This window comes from Danio aesculapii, chromosome 4 (genome assembly GCF_903798145.1).
Source record: "Danio aesculapii chromosome 4, fDanAes4.1, whole genome shotgun sequence".
NCBI classification, from domain to species: Eukaryota; Metazoa; Chordata; class Actinopteri; order Cypriniformes; family Danionidae; genus Danio; species Danio aesculapii.
The window spans coordinates 26,148,266-26,167,686 of record NC_079438.1 but is presented as its reverse complement, the minus strand read 5'-3'; the positions used below and the strand labels follow the sequence as shown (position 1 = coordinate 26,167,686).

The following is a 19,421-nucleotide window of genomic DNA, read 5'->3' as shown; positions in this document are numbered from 1 at the left end:
TTAAATGTAGCAGTTGAAATATACACTGTCATAATTACATCATTTTTGTCTTTATCCTTTAGGTCTGTGATACAGACCACTGCATACACACACTGGAGAGGTTCTCCATTACAGACCACCTCGGTAGTGCTACATTTCTGCAGGCAGACAGGTTTGAGCAGTATACAGTAGCATTTCCAGAAGATGCACATAACAGGCCTATCCAGTGCTCGATGGAAGTAAGCTGAAGACAGAGCTTAGTCTCATCTACTCCAAGGATAAGTTCAGAGGCTGTTGTGGTGCTTTGGACCTACTCCAGCTGTTTATGGAGAACAATCTTGAGGAAGTCTTTTCAGAGACTGTAACTCTCCTGAAGATTCTAGTAACCTATGACCACAGCAGAAGCTGAGAGGTGCTTCTCAACCTCAAAAAATAAAACTTTTCTGAGAAACAGCATGACCCAAGAGAGACTGAATGCATTGGCCATGCTGTTAATAGAGAAGAGACTGGTGACTGAGATGACTGACTTTAACCAAAAGGTCATTGAGAAATTTGCAAGCCAGAAAGAAATGACAGCAAAATTTATTTTCAAGTAGTGCTACTGGCCAGTGATTAGGCAACGTGTGTGTGTTTTTGATTATCTTGATTAGTTCATTACTGATAATAAACCCAAATTGAACCAAAATTTCCTGATTTGTGATGCATTTATTGTATGCTTTAGTCATATTTTTGTTTTTTGATACAACACCTGAAATGGCTTTTACACTTGCGTTACCAACAGTTAGATTTTTTTTCCTGATGTTTGCGCCCCCCCACATTTTTTTAGCACCAGCCGCCACTGATATATACATAAATATAGGCATCAAATCATGCAAATTGTTCACCAGGTGCTGGAAGCAATAGCTGCCCACTGCTCGGGTGTATGTTCACTCTGTGTGTGTGTCTGCGTGCGTGCTTGCACTTAGATGGGTCAAATGCAGAGACTAAAAGAAAAGGTACACGTTAAAGTCACAAAGATTCATTAAGCGTTGGCTAATGCATTACAATCAACAGTGAGAAACAGCCATATCATCACTTCATGTTAATTAACTTATAATGTGCAATACTAATTTTACATGTGTCAAAATAACTACAAAATACAGCAGCCACACATGTAGCAAAATAAAACTTTGTATTTTGAAAATACTACAAAAATCTCAAAAAAATTGAGTTTGTTTTTGCAAATAACTTCATATACATCCTGCTCCTGCCAGAGTTTTTAACCAGTCTGTATTGATTGAAAAACTATCAAATGTTTGTCTCTCATATGCTGTATTGTGCCACTTTGACATGTTTAGACACATTTATTAACTTTAGACATCATTAACCACACAGAGCACCTGCAGATCAGCTAATGACATTTGAAACAGCATATGAAGTATTGTATAGGAATCACTGTAGGACTTATTTTAATGTAGTTTGTCTCATTTTCTTGGCATTTACAATAGCAATCCATCCCAAACTACTATTATTTAGTAGTTGTTTAGTAGTTAATACAATTATTTGTGCAGATTAGTCACTCGCCCGAGTGTTTAACTTCTTTAAACTGGAAGAGTCATAGTTTGCCCTCTTAGGGAACACCAGTACACCATCTGCGGTGTTTCATATTTCTAAACTTATGTTTCTAAACTCTAAACTTCTCATCCTGTTCTTAAGGACTAATTTATTTTTTCTAATTTCTTAAGCAAAGATGCTGATGCCAAATTGTACACAATAATGCCACACACCACACACACACAAGTATATATATATATATATATATATATATATATATATATATATTATATGTGTTGTGTGTGTGTGATTATTTGAGGTATTAAACTGGTATTCGTAAGAACTATGCTTACTAATGGTTATCTAGCTTTTAAAATATGTGAAAAGGCACCATTCAGATGTAATGATTGGGGAATCAAGCATGTATTGTTATAGACACCTTTGCTTATTTGTCTTAAGAGATGTAAGGCAGGTCCTGTTCATGTAATATGCTTTAGGCTATCAAGTTGGTATTGGCATGAACAGCTATACCTGTTAACAGGTTTCTTATATGTAAAACGGTCCTATTAATGGTCTGGCCTATTAGGCAGCTATTAATAAAGATAACTGCACATGATGATGATCCATTTATTTAAATGAATATGTGACACAAAGATTTAAATTCATTGCTGAAAACAAGTTACAGGAGTAAGTGCAGTTGTTGTTTTATGTGATGTCCACCACTGTAATTACACATGGTGAAAAGAAGTCTGAGAAATGCTGTAGTTGGTTAGGTGGAGGAGGTTAATCACATTAAAAGTTCTGCATTGTGTAGATAAGAAAGTGAACACTTGTCATTGAATTACCCTGTATAAACTGCCTATACAATAATTTTACTTGTGATGTAATTATTTCCTAATTATAAATATATAGATGCATGACAGATTTGATAGTCGATAACACGACAAAGGTAAGGCCAAAGCTTGAAATCGCATCATGTGAGTGCATGAGACCAATAGAAGATCAAAACATGGACATGAAATTTAAATATAGAGTAACCGCTTGCTTTTATTAACGTCTAATCATATTGTTTTATCCCGCCCTTTTCGCAGCGCTGTACAACAGAATTTTGCAAGCAAAAAACTCTGTATGACCGCAGCCTAACTTGCTTTCAGATTAACTATGCCCAGCTGCTACTAGATATGAGCCTGCCAGAGACAGAGTGGTTGCCTTTAGAAGCTGCTGTGCTGTGGAAGTTTCTGACTAGAAGTTGCTTTCTTGATTAGTTTGTTACATTTTGCTTAATTTGTGCCCATAGCAAAAAAAAAAAAAACTCTTGTGTGTGTCTGTCTTGGTAACATTTTAATGTGTTGTGATTTTTTTTGTGCATTGGTTCGGTTGCATTGATTACTTTTGTCTATTAGGCTAGTTTCAATTGGATTTCAGAATGTCACTATGCAGAGTGAGTGCATCTTCCCTCCTCCTGGTTAAGAGATAAAGCTCTGGAAGTTGACAAAATCAAATAAACCCAACTTGGTCACGACGATGTTAACTGATTTGACAATGCTTGATATAAACCTTTCCTGTTGACTTGATTTTAGTTTGTGATCAACTCTGGAGCATACGCAGCTGAAAGTGTGACGTGCAGCAAACAGCCAATCTCACAAGCACACAAGTGCAGTAAACAGCCAATCATAAGACACATGAGAGAGTCAGTTTGACTCATTTTCCAGAGTCAGTGCAATTCAGTTCTTTGTTGTAGATTATAGCTATATCATAATATAAAATATAAGGAATCTGAATACATTTACAATCCAGAAATAAACACTGCTGATGTAGCAAATGTTTAAGACGGCAATTTAAGTGTGGTTTATTTATGAACTAATTTCGAGAGGATCACGTGCTTATGATCAACACGGCTGGCTCCTCATTAGCTCCGTAATGTGACCTATCAGATAATTACGGAAGCATTATAAATAACCAGAGTTTTTCACTCCAGTTATCTTCGTCTTGAAGCTCGCTTCCCCCTACAAAACGCTCCAGCATCGCACCATTTAACCCATCGAGACGGAAGAACAAACAAACAAACAACAAACTCCAGCCAGAGCCCCGCTCTCCCTGAGAATTCAGCCGCAGCCTCACCAGCTATCGAGCCTGGATTCCCGCAAAACGTCGTACCACAAGCTCTTCCACCTTCTACTTCAAACTGCCTCACACAAACGCAGTCTACAAACTCCAACTAAACTCAAGACGTCTGCGATCCAAGCCATGAAATTAAGCCGAACTCTCACTGCTCTCATAGCAGTGCACCCTCGGTAACGTATATAACACACTTTAAGAGGAAGCCTAGCGAAAATAACTTCTCTCCAACAAAGACTAAACCTTTTATAAATATTTTGGAAAACAAGACTCGTGTGACTAGAAAGATTTCAAACGAAAAACTCACCCTTCAAGCCTCCGCCCGTCCACAGATCCATAAGTATTTGACTGCAAGGATCCAGGCAACATAATCCGTAAACAATAGTCCACGACATATTCCATCGATAACATCGCTGTTATCATCCAGTCTAGTCACCGGCATGCAGTAGCGTCTTTTACAAACACTAGTATTTGGTAAACAAAATGGCCGCCGATCTTTTGATTGACACTTCATCGAGCCAATAGCGGAACGGAGAGGCGTCACTATCCAATGAGCTCTAAAACTCGATACGGTTCCGCCCTCCCTCGATAAATTATGAATGAACTCCGCTGTAAAAGACTTCGTGAATTAATCGGGCCAGATATGCTTGCAACTTTAATCATGTAAGATCCCTAACATGTTATTTAAACATGGATTAAAGTAAAGCCCATAACAATCATTCCATTAACACAGTTTTTACTAAGTGGTGACTTTTAAAGTTCATAGTTTGATGTTGGCATTTGATATATTTAATTTAGATAATAAATAAAAAATAAATGTAAAAAAAAAAAAAAAAAAACTCTGCCACATCTGATAGCCATTTAATTGCTGAGAAGATTATTACCCAATCAGCGAGATACATTCACCACATCAAGTACAGAAGTCCAATTGTAATACACCAGTGACTCATATGTCCATACACAAGTGTCACTTTTAACTTTATATTGGCACATCGGTCGGAGGTAAAATGGCAAAGAAACAAACTTCCCGCTTGACTGCTATGAAAAGGAGGCAGACATTTACATAAACGGAGTAATGCTTCATCTATTAACTCGGCGTTAGATACATTCGCATTTTAAACATCATATATCACTAAGGGGTTAAACTCCACCACTCCACCACTCAGTCTTTAAGAGGTACTTCCAGGACCACCAGACAAGCACACCCCAAATCCTCAGCTCTGCTTCCATCTGCCATCCTGTGGGAGACGAATGCCCACACCTACCATCCTCGCACACAGCGACAACGAAGCTCACAGTTGCCCATACCCTTATTAAGATGCCTCGCATGGATTTCAGCTAAAACTGTTTATTATGTCTGCTCTACATGTACCATGTTCTAAGATTTAATTTCTGATTCTCTCTCATTCTAGACATCATGACAGCCGGCCCCAGAAGCTGACCTTCATCCAACTCATCATTTCCACATCCATTCCAAATACAATCACACTCTACACAAAGGATACATTTCCACTCATACAGCCCACATCCGATGCCATTTTTACACTAGCCTTTTTGGGTTTTGAGTTACTCTGAATTAACATCAATCTCAATCCCACAATCCACCTCACCATATCTGATCTGACAGAAGAAACTCCATCTTTCTCTATTAAGCAAAACCGATCAATTCCGCAAAGCACATTCTATATACATTTTTGACATCTCCTACCCCACTCACATCTCAAATTTCAGATGTGTTTTTAGGTACAAGCACAACTTGAACTATCCCATACAGCCAATCATTCTCGTTCACCACAGCCCAGACACATTTGGGAGTCGTCCCAATTTTCAATTGCCGCAGCAGTGACGCCCTAATACAAGCTCATATACACTTACATGTCCAATACCACTAGCATCACACTGCCCCGCATTATTACAGCAGTAAATGCTTCCACACATTGCATCCATACAGACCCTCCGCTGCAGCAGAGATGCTCCGCTGAGCTACACTCACCCACAGTACCACCGAAACTGAGTGACACTCTAGCTAAACCCTTATTCACTTTCATCTCTACATATCACTACTGACAGCGTTTAACATTCCTGTGGGCGCACTCACAACTCTCCAATACCGACTACTACTGCACCTTGCAACAGCAGAGGTGCTCCGCTGAGCTACACTCACCATAGCACCACTACAACTGTGGTGACACTCTACCTGAGCCCCTATTTCTTTCATCTCCATATGTCACGACTGGAAGTATTAATATTCTGCGGGAGCACTCATAACGCTGTAATACTGACTACCACCGCACCTCTGCATCAGCAGAGACGCTCAGCTGAGCCTTATTCTCCCTCTGCACCAATGCCACAGCAGTGACACTCTGCCTTAGCTCACATACACATTTCCATTTAGCCATTTACTACCGACATGCTGCACAGCACATAATACACTTCTGGGGAAGCGTACTTGCCTTCCGATATTGACTTCCGCCGTACCCCCGCAACAGCAGAGAAGCTAGCTACATACACATACACTTCTATTTAACATACCACTACTACGCACACTCCCCAGCACTGCTACTGCAGTTTAAATGCCTCCGCAGGAGCGTATTTAACCGTTATTATTGACTAGCCCCCCATTACACGTAGCATCCTCTTCAAATGTATACACGCATTACGCTAAGGCTTCAGTGTTTCCACACAGCCTGCACTCACAAGCATGTTCACTCTAGGCTTTTACGACATATTGGACGCTCAAATTCATAACCATTCCATCCACCCCACCATCTCTGATTTAATTTTGCTTAATGGGGGAGAAGATGGTTTCTTTATCCTGCAGAGCAAACAGATCAAATCCACAATGGCCACTCATTTACATTTTGATCTCCCCACCCCCATTTCAAATCCTTCTAGCATTCCTACAGATGAGCAGATCCTAAGACCCCAACCCTTCCTCCCCACTTTACTGATGACGCTAACCGTCCAGTAACTCCATTTCTGGTTCCAAAAACACGTCAAAGTACTCCTTTTAGCCTCCAAGATCTGACTCCCCCGGAGTCAATCAATTACCCCCCCCCCCCCCCCCCCCCCCCCCCCCCCCCTTACCCTGGCCAATATACATCTTTCTTGCTTTCTAGCGTTGAGTTCCTCCGCATCTCCTGTTCTAAATTCTCTAGCGTTGAGTTTCTCCGCACCTCCTTCCCCCCTTCTAGCGTTGAATGCTTCCGCTCTTTCCTCCACCTCCTCCCTCTTAAACCACCCCCCAACATCTTTACTCCCTACCCCCTTCCCAACGTCGAGTTGCTCCGCTACTATCTCTTCCTTCTAGCGTTGAGTTCTTCCGCTACTCCCATCTCTTCAGCCTAAGTGACACCCTCCAAGGCCTGACTCCCCCGGAGCCAATCAATTACCCCACCCACTTCAATTGACATCTTTCTGGTTTTCTAGCGTTGAGTTCCTCCGCACCTCTTGTTATATTTTCTATAGCGTTGAGTTTCTCCGCACCTCCTTCTCTTCCTTCAAGCGTCGAATGCTTCCGCTCTTTCCTCCATCCCCTCCCTCTTCCACCCCCCCAACATCTTTTACTCCCCAACCCAATTTCCAGCGTCGAGTTTCTCCGCTTTTTTTTTTCAGCGTCGAGTTGCTCCGCCACTATCCCTTCCTTCGTGCAGTAAGTTCTTCCGCTACTCTCACCTTTCCAGCCTAAGCACCACCCCCCAACTTACGACTCCCCCGGAGTCTTGTCCCTGCCCACCTCCTACAGGAGTCTTCCTCCACCCCCTCCCTATTTAGACTCCTGTAGGAGTCTAACCCTTCAGCTCTAACTCCCACGGAGTCAACCCCAGAGCTACAACTTCCCTCCTGCAGGAACCTATCTCCCTTCAATTCATATCCAGCAGCCGGATATGGCGCTGACCTCTCGCCTTTTGGGGGGCACTTCAATACGCGGCTGCTGTCCCGAGCTTTAAAGCTTTTTTTGGGGAGTTCTCGAGACCTACCTGAGCTCGAACTCCCTCTCGCCCTTCTAACGGGAGGGAGCCCCGGGCTCGAGGATATTACGAGCTCAGGGCTCTCTCCCGGGACAGCATGCCAAATACGCTTTATTGATTATCAGCTAAGTGTGAACTCTTGAAGTGTGGTTTATTTATGAACTAATTTCGAGAGGATCACGTGCTTATGATCAACACTGCTGGCTCTCATTAGCTCCGTAATGTGACCTATCAGATAATTACGGAAGCATTATAAATAACCAGAGTTTTTCACTCCAGTTATCTTCGTCTTGAAGCTTCCCCCTCCTTCCACCCCTACTTCCTCCCTCTTTTTTCCGATAGGGACACGGTGGCCCAGTGGCTAGCACTGTTGCCTCACAGCAAGAACACCGCTGGTCCAACCTCCTATCAGGCTGGTTGGTGTTTCTGTGCGGAGTTTTCATGTTCTCCCCTGTGTTCGCGTGGGTTTCCCCCGGGTCCCCCGGTTTCCCCCCACCGTCCAAAACATACCATAGCAATAGATTAAACCAAATTATCACCGAAAACAACCCTAGTTTACACTTCTCACGCGGCGACAAGCAGGGGAGTTCTCGAGACCTACCTGAGCTCGAATTCCCCTCTCGCCCTTCTAACGGAGGGAGCCTCGGGCTCGAGGATATTACGAGCTCAGGGCTCTCTCCCGGGACAGCATGCCAAATACGCTTTATTGATTATCAGCTAAGTGTGAACTATTGAAAATATAATATCAGTGCAAATCAATCAACTTAAGGTAAAGATTTAGCTTCACAAACAGGCCAACACACAGTAAAGCTTTATATATTGAAGCAAAATTATATGCATATTTAAATGTATATTTTCATATTAATTGACAATTCACACTAATTGAATGTATAACATTCAAATATAATAGAATTAGTTTATATTTCAGATAATATAAATCAATTATTAGCAACAAAAGACCAATTTCATAATGCTTTAGTGTAAAAGACTTTAATTTGAAGCAAAAAAATATGCTGGAGGACTGGATCAGATATATAGCACTTTACACCTGATTACCTCTGCAGATTATACACATTTCACAGCACCTGGAATTAACACAAATAAGTTTGAAATTACAGTGTTTCTCATCCATTTGTGATTAATGTACAAACAATTATCTACAAAGGCCAAAAAGTAGCAAAAAATGGCCAGTATGTGATCGCTTTACTCGTTAAAAGGAAAAGGTTTTGTCACAGGGTATCTTATATATGCTTTTGTGAATGTTTATGCATATTTCTATGCACAAACACACGTTATTATTAGAGGGAAAAACATCTTTGTTACCTACCAGGTGAATAAGAGGCTATCGAGAAAGCTGAGTGCTCACACATGTTCTGTTCAATAAAAACCGAAGGAAAGAAAACAAAATTGGCACAAAAACAAGTAACATTTTGATAGTTAGAATCTATAGACCAGGGTGTCCAAACTACGGTGGCCCGCGAGGTTTTTATAAATATCTATAGAATTTGGCCCGCTATACAAAAATGAACATTCAATGAATGCATTATTCAATGAATAACCACCGGGTGTCGCTATCACATGCCTTCAATTAGGCAGCAGATCCTGTTATGAAGTAAAACAAACCGAACAAACCAAAGGAAACATAATTTCAGGGCTTGACAGACTGCCCAGATGGCCCGGGGTCAGTGTGCGAGACGCTTGGGCCAGTGTACAGAATGTTACTGGCCCAATCAGGCCAGTGCTGCCTTGTCACACAAGTTTGGCTGTGACTGTCTGTCAATTGCGTTGTAAATACAATCTTAGGGTGCTTTCACACATAGACGTTTGTTTCGGAATCTGTCTTGTTTGCCCCGTTAGCGCAATTCGTTTGGCATATGTAAATTCAGCAATCTCGCTCGAATCCGCGCCAAATCAATCGGTCCGAGATCGCCTGAATGAGATGGTCTCTGCTCGATTAAGCCGATCGATTGTAGTGAGAAAACAAAACAATGCAACTAACGACCCAGGCTATCACAGTGTATTATGATTGTGTAATAGCCGTATATACAGGCAATAAAAAGAGAGAATGAGTAAACCAAGACGTCATTCCTACCGGTAAATGTTGTTTAAATGCTGTGCTTTGTTATTATGGCAAGTTGTGGTGTCGATTAGGATGCTCTCACAGCGCATGTGACAGTCCCTTCCTTTCACCTCTATGGTGAACTTTGAGTTCTAACAACAAAGATATGTTCGAACTGCGACAGGCATGAAAGCAGCTCTGAGCGCAAAAGACCTCCTTCGAGCCAGCGACCTAAGGATTAACAACAACCCACCTACAGTCCTCCGCTCCACCAACTGAGCTATCGAAGGCTTACGAGAGTTTTCCACAAGCCCACCCTCTTAAGGTTTGCTGCAGTCCGACTGCTGGCCAAAAAGGACAGAAGCAAAAAACACTCGAGCCTTCCTATACCGGGAGGTCCAAGCCGGGGCCGCTGGGTGAAAACCAGGAATCCTGACCGCTAGACCATATAAGGAACTATCACTTGTGAGGGCCGGTCTGCACAAACTTAGTTCTTTCTGATCTCATACACAGTCTCATGGTTTCCGTAAGCTAGAATCTTCTGATCCATAGTCATAAGCGTTATCCTTTGTGCCACTGGCACTCTGTTCAGCACCTTGTAGAACATTGTTTGAAACAAGGACAAGGCTCTGTCAACCTGGAGTTCCGTCACCACACATTCTGCTTTGTTTTTATGGCAAGAGGTTGTGTGGATGGGATGCTCTTACAGGATTCCTGACAGTCCCTCCATAGAAGACCTGAGATCCAGGGTCGGAGACTCTCTCCTCTCCAAGAGGAGGTTAAAAGCCATAGTTTCTTTTATGCATGTTTTATCAAAGCACTTAGGTATTGCTGCAGCTCAGAGACTTACAAGAGGAAGAGATTACGCTGCAAGTTGGCTGGGTGACTTCAAAGTGGTATGGACTTTTGCAACAAGTAGGCGGGGTATACGATTGGTGTAGCTGTAGTAGACGTAATAAAAATCAGCAGTTGGGACAGCCTTTGAAACCAGGGGAGCACCCCACGGGCTCTGTGCTGGCTGGCCCAGAAACTCGATTCACTCCAGAGTGAAACTAGAAAACAGCTCCAGCGGGGGAAAGGCGACCGCCGTGCATGACTGACCGCAAAGCAAAAAGACCAAAGAGAGCCAGCCAGGAGTCTGACCTAGAATCTTCTGATCCGTAGGCGACACATTATCCATTGCACCACTGGCCCTGTCTGCTTAGGTTGTCATCGTTAGCTGTTGGTTGTATAAGGACACGGCTCGTCACACAGAGTTCATTCAACACATGCTGTGCTTTGTTATTATGAAGTTGTGGTGTCGATAGTAGCTCTCACAGAGCAGGTGACAGTCCCTCCCTAGAAGAACTGTGATCCAGGGTTGATGACCTTTCTCCTCGCCAGGAGGAGGTTACAAGCATTAGATTTATTTTTAACAGAGAAGCTGCAGCATACTTGCGTGGAGGCCCACAGTTAGGCTTGATGGGCAAAATTCTGCCAGCCTCCCCTGGTGGTCTACCGAAGGCTTACGAGAGCTTTCCACAAGCCCACCCTCTTAAGGTTGCTCTCTGCTTAGTTTGTCATCGTTAGCTTGTTGCTTGTAATAAGGGACACGGCTCTGTCAACACGGAGTTCATTCAACACATGCTGTGCTTTGTTATTATGGTAAGTTGTGGTGTCTATAGTATGCTCTCACAGAGCATGTGACAGTCCCTCCCTAGAAGAACTGTGATCCAGGGTCTGAGACATTCTCCTCGCCAGGAGGAGGTTACAAGCATTAGATTTATTTTTGACAGAAGCAGCTGCAGCATACTTGCGCGGAGGCCCACAGTTAGGCTTGAGGGCAAAATTCTGCCAGCCTTCCCTGGTGGTTCTACCGAAGGCTTACGAGAGCTTTCCACAAGCCCACCCTCCTTAAGGTTGCTGTCTGCTTAGTTGTCATCGTTAGCTTGTTGCTTGTAATAAGGACACGGCTCTGTCAACACGGAGTTCATTCAACACATGCTGTGCTTTGTTATTATGGCAAGTTGTGGTGTCGATAGTATGCTCTCACAGAGCATGTGACAGTCCCTCCCTAGAAGAACTGTGATCCAGGGTCTGAGACATTCTCCTCGCCAGGAGGAGGTTACAAGCATTAGATTTATTTTGACAGAGCAGCTGCGGCATACTTGCGTGGAGGCCCACAGTTAGGCTTGAGGGCAAAATTCTGCCAGCCTTCCCTGGTGGTCTAGTGGTTAGGATTCGGCGCTCTCACCGCCGCGGCCCGGGTTCGATTCCCGGTCAGGGAACTTCCTTTTCACTCTCTATGGTGAACTTTGAGCTCTAGCGACAAAGATATTTTCGAACTGCACAGGTATGAAAGCAGCTCTGAGCGCAAAAGATCTCCTTCGAGCCGAACCAGCGACCTAAGGATTGCCAACAACCCACCTACAGTCCTCCTGCTCTACCAACTGAGCTATCGAAGGCTTATGAGAGCTTTCCACAAGCCGACCCTCTTAAGGTTGCTACAGTCCGACTGCTGGCCAAAAAGGGCAGAAGCAAAAACGCTCAAGCCTTCCTATACTGGAGTCCAAGCCGGGCCGCTGGGTGAAAACCAGGAATCCTGACCGCTAGACCATATGGGAGATATCACTTGTGAGGGCCAGGTCTGCACAAACTTCAGTTCTTTCTGATCTCATATAGTCTCACGGTTTCCGTAAGCTAGAATCTTCTGATCCATAGTCATAAGCGTTATCCTTTGTGCCACTGGCACTCTGTTCAGCACCTTGTTAGAACATTGTTTGAAACAAGGACAAGGCTCTGTCAACCTGGAGTTCCGTCACCACACAGTCTGCTTTGTTTTTATGGCAAGAGGTTGTGTGGATGGGATGCTCTTACAGGATTCCTGACAGTCCCTCCATAGAAGACCTGAGATCCAGGGTCGGAGACTCTCTCCTCTCCAAGAGGAGGTTAAAAGCCATAGTTTCTTTTATGCATGTTTTATCAAAGCACTTAGGTATTGCTGCAGCTCAGAGACTTACAAGAGGAAGAGATTACGCTGCAAGTTGGCTGGGTGACTTCAAAGTGGTATGGACTTTTGCAACAAGTAGGCTGGGTATACGGTTGGTGTAGCTGTAGTAGACGTTAATAAAATCAGCAGTTGGGACAGCCTTTGAAACCAGGGGAGCACCCACGGGCTCTGTGCTGGCGGCCCCAGAAACTCGATTCACTCCAGAGTGAACTGAACAGCTCCAGCGGGGGGAAAGGCGACCGCCGTGCACTGACTGACAGCCAAGCAAAACACCACAAGCGAGCCGAGCCGGAGTCAAACCTAGAACTTCTGATCCGTAGTCAGACGCGTTTATCCATTGCGCCACTGGCCCTGTCAGCTTAGCTTGTCATCGTTAGGCTTCGTGCTTGTAATAAGGACACGCTCTGCAACACGGAGTTCATTCAACACATGGCTGTGCTTTGTTATTATGGCAAGTGTGGTGTCGATAGTATGCTCTCAAAGAGCATGTGACAGTCCTCCCCTAGAAGAAACTGTGAGCCAGGGTCTGAGACTTTCTCCTCGCCAGGAGGAGGTTACAAGCATTAGATTTATTTTTAACAGAGCAGCTGCAGCATACTTGCGCGGAGGCCCACAGTTAGGCTTGAGGGCAAATTCTGCCAGCCTTCCCTGGTGGTCTACCGAAGGCTTACGAGAGCTTTCCACAAGCCCACCTCTTAAGGTTGCTGTCTGCTTAGTTTGTCATCGTTAGCTTGTTGCTTGTAATAAGGACACGGCTCTGTCAACACGGAGTTCATTCAACACATGCTGTGCTTTGTTATTATGGTAAGTTGTGGTGTCTATAGTATGCTCTCACAGAGCATGTGACAGTCCCTCCCTAGAAGAACTGTGATCCAGGGTCTGAGACTTTCTCCTCGCCAGGAGGAGGTTACAAGCATTAGATTTATTTTTGACAGAGCAGCTGCAGCATACTTGCGTGGAGGCCCACAGTTAGGCTTGAGGGCAAAATTCTGCCAGCCTTCCCTGGTGGTCTACCGAAGGCTTACGAGAGCTTTCCACAAGCCCACCCTCTTAAGGTTGCTGTCTGCTTAGTTTGTCAAAGTAGCTTGTTGCTTGTAATAAGGACACGGCTCTGTCAACACAGAGTTCATTCAACACATGCGTGCTTTGTTATTATAGCAAGTTGTGTGTCGATAGTATGCTCTCACAGAGCATGTGACAGTCCCTCCCTAGAAGAACTGTGATCCAGGGTCTGAGACATTCTCCTCGCCAGGAGGAGTTACAAGCATTAGATTTATTTTTGACAGAGCAGCTGCGGCATACTTGTGTGGAGGCCCACAGTTAGGCTTGAGGGCAAAATTCTGCCAGCCTTCCCCGGTGGTCTAGTGGTTAGGATTCGGCGCTCTCACCGCCGTGGCCCGTGTTCGATTCCCGGTCAGGGAACTTCCTTTCATCTCTATGGTGAACTTTGAGCTCTAGCGACAAAGATATTTTCGAAACTGCACAGGTATGAAAGCAGCTCTGAGCGCAAAAGATCTCCTTCGAGCCGGAGTCGAACCAGCGACCTAAGGATTGCCAACAACCCACCTACAGTCCTCCGCTCTACCAACTGAGCTATCGAAGGCTTATGAGAGCTTTCCACAAGCCGACCCTCTTAAGGATTGCTACAGTCCGACTGCTGGCCAAAAAGGGCAGAAGCAAAAAACGCTCAAGCCTTCCTATACCGGGAGTCCAAGCCGGGCCGCTGGGTGAAAACCAGGAATCCTGACCGCTAGACCATATGGGAGATATCACTTGTGAGGGCCAGTCTGCACAAACTTCAGTTCTTTCTGATCTCATATAGTCTCATGATTTCCGTAAGCTAGAATCTTCTCATCCATAGTCATAAGCGTTATCCTTTGTGCCACTGGCACTCTGTTCAGCACCTTGTTAGAACATTGTTTGAAACAAGGACAAGGCGCTGTCAACCTGGAGTTCCGTCACCACACAGTCTGCTTTGTTTTTATGGCAAGAGGTTGTGTGGATGGGGATGCTCTTACAGGATTCCTGACAGTCCCTCCATAGAAGATCTGAGATCCAGGGTCGGAGACTCTCTCCTCTCCAAGAGGAGGGTAAAAGCCATACTTTATTTTATGCATGTTTTATCAGAGCACTTAGGTATTGCTGCAGCTCAGAGACTTACAAGAGGAAGAGATTACGCTGCAAGTTGGCTGGGTGACTTCAAAGTGGTAGGGACTTTTGCAAAAAGTTGGCTGGGTTTACGGTTGGTGTAGCTGTAGTAGACGTTAAGAAAAATCAGCAGTTGGGACAGCCTTTGAAACCAGGGGAGCACCCCACGGGCTCTGTGCTGGCGGCCCCAGAAACTCGATTCACTCCAGAGTGGAACTGAACAGCTCCAGCGGGGGGAAAGGCGACCGCAGTGCACTGACTGACAGTAAGCAAAAACACCAAAGCGAGCCAGCCAGGAGTCGAACCTAGAATCTTCTGATCCGTAGTCAGACGCGTTATCCATTGCGCCACTGGCCCTCTCAGCTTAGCTTGTCATCGTTAGCTTGTTGCTTGTAATAAGGACACGGCTCTGTCAACACGGAGTTTCATTCAACATATGCTGTGCTTTGTATTATGGCAAGTTGTGGTGTCCGATAGTATGCTCTCACAGAGCATGTGACAGTCCCTCCCTAGAAGAACTGTGATCCAGGGTCTGAGACTTTCTCCTCGCCAGGAGGAGGTTACAAGCATTAGATTTATTTTAACAGAGCAGCTGCAGCATACTTGCGTGAGGCCCACAGTTAGGCTTGAGGGCAAATTCTGCCAGCCTTCCCAGGTGGTCTACCGAAGGCTTACGAGAGCTTTCCACAAGCCCACCCTCTTAGGTTGCTGTCTGCTTAGTTTGTCATCATTAGCTTGTTGCTTGTAATAAGGGACAAGGCTCTGTCAACACGGAGTTCATTCAACACATGCTGTGCTTTGTTATTATGGCAAGTTGTGGTGTCGATAGGATGCTCTCACAGAGCATGTGGACAGTCCCTCCCTAGAAGAACTGTGAATCAGGGTCTTAGACTTTCTCCTCGCCAGGAGGAGGTTACAAGCATTAGATTTATTTTTAACAGAGAAGCTGCAGCATACTTGCGTGGAGGCCCACAGTTAGGCCTTGAGGGCAAAATTCTGCCAGCCTTCCCTGGTGGTCTACCGAAGGCTTACGAGAGCTTTCCACAAGCCCACCCTCTTAAGGTTGCTGTCTGCTTAGTTTGTCATCGTTAGCTTGTTGCTTGTAATAGGACACGGCTCTGTCAACACGGAGTTCATTCAACACATGCTGTGCTTTGTCATTATGGCAAGTTGTGGTGTCAATAGTATGCTCTCACAGAGCATGTGACAGTCCCTCCCTAGAAGAACTGTGATCCAGGGTCTGAGGACTTTCTCCTCGCCAGGAGGAGGTTACAAGCATTAGATTTATTTTTGACAGAGCAGCTGCAGCATACTTGCGTGGAGGCCCACAGTTAGGCTTGAGGGCAAAATTCTGCCAGCCTTCCCTGGTGGTCTACCGAAGGCTTACGAGAGCTTTCCACAAGCCCACCCTCTTAAGGTTGCTGTCTGCTTAGTTTGTCATTGTTAGCTTGTTGCTTGTAATAAGGACACGGCTCTGTCAACACGGAGTTCATTCAACATATGCTGTGCTTTGTTATTATGGCAAGTTGTGGTGTCGATAGTATGCTCTCACAGAGCATGTGACAGTCCCTCCCTAGAAGAACTGTGATCCAGGGTCTGAGACTTTCTCCTCGCCAGGAGGAGGTTACAAGCATTAGATTTATTTTTAACAGAGCAGCTGCAGCATACTTGCGTGGAGGCCCACAGTTAGGCTTGAGGGCAAAATTCTGCCAGCCTTCCCTGGTGGTCTACCGAAGGCTTACGAGAGCTTTCCACAAGCCCACCCTCTTAAGGTTGCTGTCTGCTTAGTTTGTCACCATTAGCTTGTTGCTTGTAATAAGGACAAGGCTCTGTCAACACGGAGTTCATTCAACACATGCTGTGCTTGTTATTATGGCAAGTTGTGGTGTCGATAGGATGCTCTCACAGAGCATGTGACAGTCCCTCCCTAGAAGAACTGTGAACCAGGGTCTTAGACTTTCTCCTCGCCAGGAGGAGGTTACAAGCATTAGATTTATTTTTAACAGAGAAGCTGCAGCATACTTGCGTGGAGGCCCACAGTTAGGCTTGAGGGCAAAATTCTGCCAGCCTTCCTGGTGTCTACCGAAGGCTTACGAGAGCTTTCCACAAGCCCACCCTCTTAAGGTTGCTGTCTGCTTAGTTTGTCATCGTTAGCTTGTTGCTTGTAATAAGGACACGGCTCTGTCAACACGGAGTTCATTCAACACATGCTGTGCTTTGTTATTATGGTAAGTTGTGGTGTCTATAGTATGCTCTCACAGAGCATGTGACAGTCCCTCCCTAGAGAACTGTGATCCAGGGTCTGAGACATTCTCCTCGCCAGGAGGAGGTTACAAGCATTAGATTTATTTTTGACAGAGCAGCTGCGGCATACTTGCGTGGAGGCCCACAGTTAGGCGTGAGGGCAAAATTCTGCCAGCCTTCCCTGGTGGTCTAGTGGTTAGGATTTGGCGCTCTCACCGCCGCGGCCCGGGTTTCGATTCCCGGTCAGGGAACTTCCTTTTCACCTCTATGGTGAACTTTGAGCTCTAGCGACAAAGATATTTTCGAACTGCACAGGTATGAAAGCAGCTCTGAGCGCAAAAGATCTCCTTCGAGCCAGCGACCTAAGGTTTGCCAACAACCCACCTCCAGTCCTCCGCTCTACCAACTGAGCTATCGAAGGTTTATGAGAGCTTTCCACAAGCCGACCCTCTTAAGGTTGCTGCAGTCCGACTGCTGGCCAAAAGGGCAGAAGCAAAAACGCTCAAGCCTTCCTATACCGGGAGTCCAAGCCGGGCCGCTGGGTGAAAACCAGGAATCCTGACCGCTAGACCATATGGGAGATATCACTTGTGAGGGCCAGTCTGCACAAACTTCAGTTCTTTCTGATCTCATATAGTCTCATGGTTTCCGTAAGCTAGAATCTTCTCATCCATAGTCATAAGCGTTATCCTTTGTGCCACTGGCACTCTGTTCAGCACCTTGTTAGAACATTGTTTGAAACAAGGACAAGGCTCTGTCAACCTGGAGTTCCGTCACCACACAGTCTGCTTGTTTTTATGGCAAGAGGTTGTGTGGATGGGATGCTCTTACAGGATTCCTGACAGTCCCTCCATAGAAGACCTGACATCCAGGGTTGGAGACTCTCTCCTCTCCAAGAGGAGGGTAAAAGCCATACTTTATTTTATGCATGTTTTATCAGAGCACTTAGGTATTGCTGCAGCTCAGAGACTTACAAGAGGAAGAGATTACGCTGCAAGTTGGCTGGGTGACTTCAAAGTGGTAGGGACTTTTGCAAAAAGTTGGCTGGGTTTACGGTTGGTGTAGCTGTAGTAGACTTTAAGAAAAATCAGCAGTTGGGACAGCCTTTGAAACCAGGGGAGCACCCCACGGGCTCTGTGCTGGCGGCCCCAGAAACTCGATTCACTCCAGAGTGGAACTGAACAGCTCCAGCGGGGGGGAAAGGTGACCGCAGTGCACTGACTGACAGCAAAGCAAAAACACCAAAGCGAGCCAGCCAGGAGTCGAACCTAGAATCTTCTGATCCGTAGTCAGACGCGTTATCCATTGCGCCACTGGCCCTCTCAGCTTAGCTTGTCATCATTAGCTTGTTGATTGTAATAAGGACACGGCTCTGTCAACACGGAGTTCATTCAACACATGCTGTGCTTTGTTATTATAGCAAGTTGTGGTGTCTATAGTATGCTCTCACAGAGCATGTGACAGTCCCTCCCTAGAAGAACTGTGATCCAGGGTCTGAGACATTCTCCTCGCCAGGAGGAGGTTACAAGCATTAGATTTATTTTTGACAGAGCAGCTGCAGCATACTTGCGCGGAGGCCCACAGTTAGGCTTGAGGGCAAAATTCTGCCAGCCTTCCCTGGTGGTCTACCGAAGGCTTACGAGAGCTTTCCACAAGCCCACCCTCTTAAGGTTGCTGTCTGCTTAGTTTGTCATCGTTAGCTTGTTGCTTGTAATAAGGACACGGCTCTGTCAACACGGAGTTCATTCAACACATGCTGTGCTTTGTTATTATGGTAAGTTGTGGTGTCTATAGTATGCTCTCACAGAGCATGTGACAGTCCCTCCCTAGAAGAACTGTGATCCAGGGTCTGAGACATTCTCCTCGCCAGGAGGAGGTTACAAGCATTAGATTTATTTTTGACAGAGCAGCTGCGGCATACTTGCGTGGAGGCCCACAGTTAGGCTTGAGGGCAAAATTCTGCCAGCCTTCCCTGGTGGTCTACCGAAGGCTTACGAGAGCTTTCCACAAGCCCACCCTCTTAAGGTTGCTGTCTGCTTAGTTTGTCATCGTTAGCTTGTTGCTTGTAATAAGGACACGGCTCTGTCAACACGGAGTTCATTCAACACATGCTGTGCTTTGTTATTATGGCAAGTTGTGGTGTCGATAGGATGCTCTCACAGAGCATGTGACAGTCCCTCCCTATAAGAACTGTGAACCAGTGTCTTAGACTTTCTCCTCGCCAGGAGGAGGTCACAAGCATTAGATTTATTTTTAACAGAGAAGCTGCAGCATACTTGCGTGGAGGCCCACAGTTAGGCTTGAGGGCAAAATTCTGCCAGCCTTCCCTGGTGGTCTACCGAAGGCTTACGAGAGCTTTCCACAAGCCCACCCTCTTAAG

The 19,421-nt window shown here is 45.3% G+C and overlaps 6 non-coding genes across 6 annotated transcripts; 3 read left to right on the top strand and 3 right to left on the bottom strand.

Moving 5' to 3' along the window:
* Positions 1-11,855: 11,855 nt before the first annotated feature.
* trnae-cuc (transfer RNA glutamic acid (anticodon CUC)) lies at positions 11,856-11,927 on the top strand. Its single transcript has one exon. It is a non-coding gene; the product is annotated as a tRNA-Glu (tRNA).
* A 2,072-nt stretch (positions 11,928-13,999) lies between these two features.
* trnae-cuc (transfer RNA glutamic acid (anticodon CUC)) lies at positions 14,000-14,071 on the top strand. Its single transcript has one exon. It is a non-coding gene; the product is annotated as a tRNA-Glu (tRNA).
* Positions 14,072-14,165: 94 nt separating this feature from the next.
* trnay-gua (transfer RNA tyrosine (anticodon GUA)) lies at positions 14,166-14,252 on the bottom strand. Its single transcript is given in 2 exon segments — positions 14,166-14,201; positions 14,216-14,252. It is a non-coding gene; the product is annotated as a tRNA-Tyr (tRNA).
* Positions 14,253-15,081: 829 nt separating this feature from the next.
* trnar-acg (transfer RNA arginine (anticodon ACG)) lies at positions 15,082-15,154 on the bottom strand. The gene has a single exon. It is a non-coding gene; the product is annotated as a tRNA-Arg (tRNA).
* A 2,065-nt stretch (positions 15,155-17,219) lies between these two features.
* trnae-cuc (transfer RNA glutamic acid (anticodon CUC)) lies at positions 17,220-17,292 on the top strand. Its single transcript has one exon. It is a non-coding gene; the product is annotated as a tRNA-Glu (tRNA).
* Positions 17,293-18,288: 996 nt separating this feature from the next.
* Positions 18,289-18,361, bottom strand: trnar-acg (transfer RNA arginine (anticodon ACG)). Its single transcript has one exon. It is a non-coding gene; the product is annotated as a tRNA-Arg (tRNA).
* Positions 18,362-19,421: the final 1,060 nt, after the last annotated feature.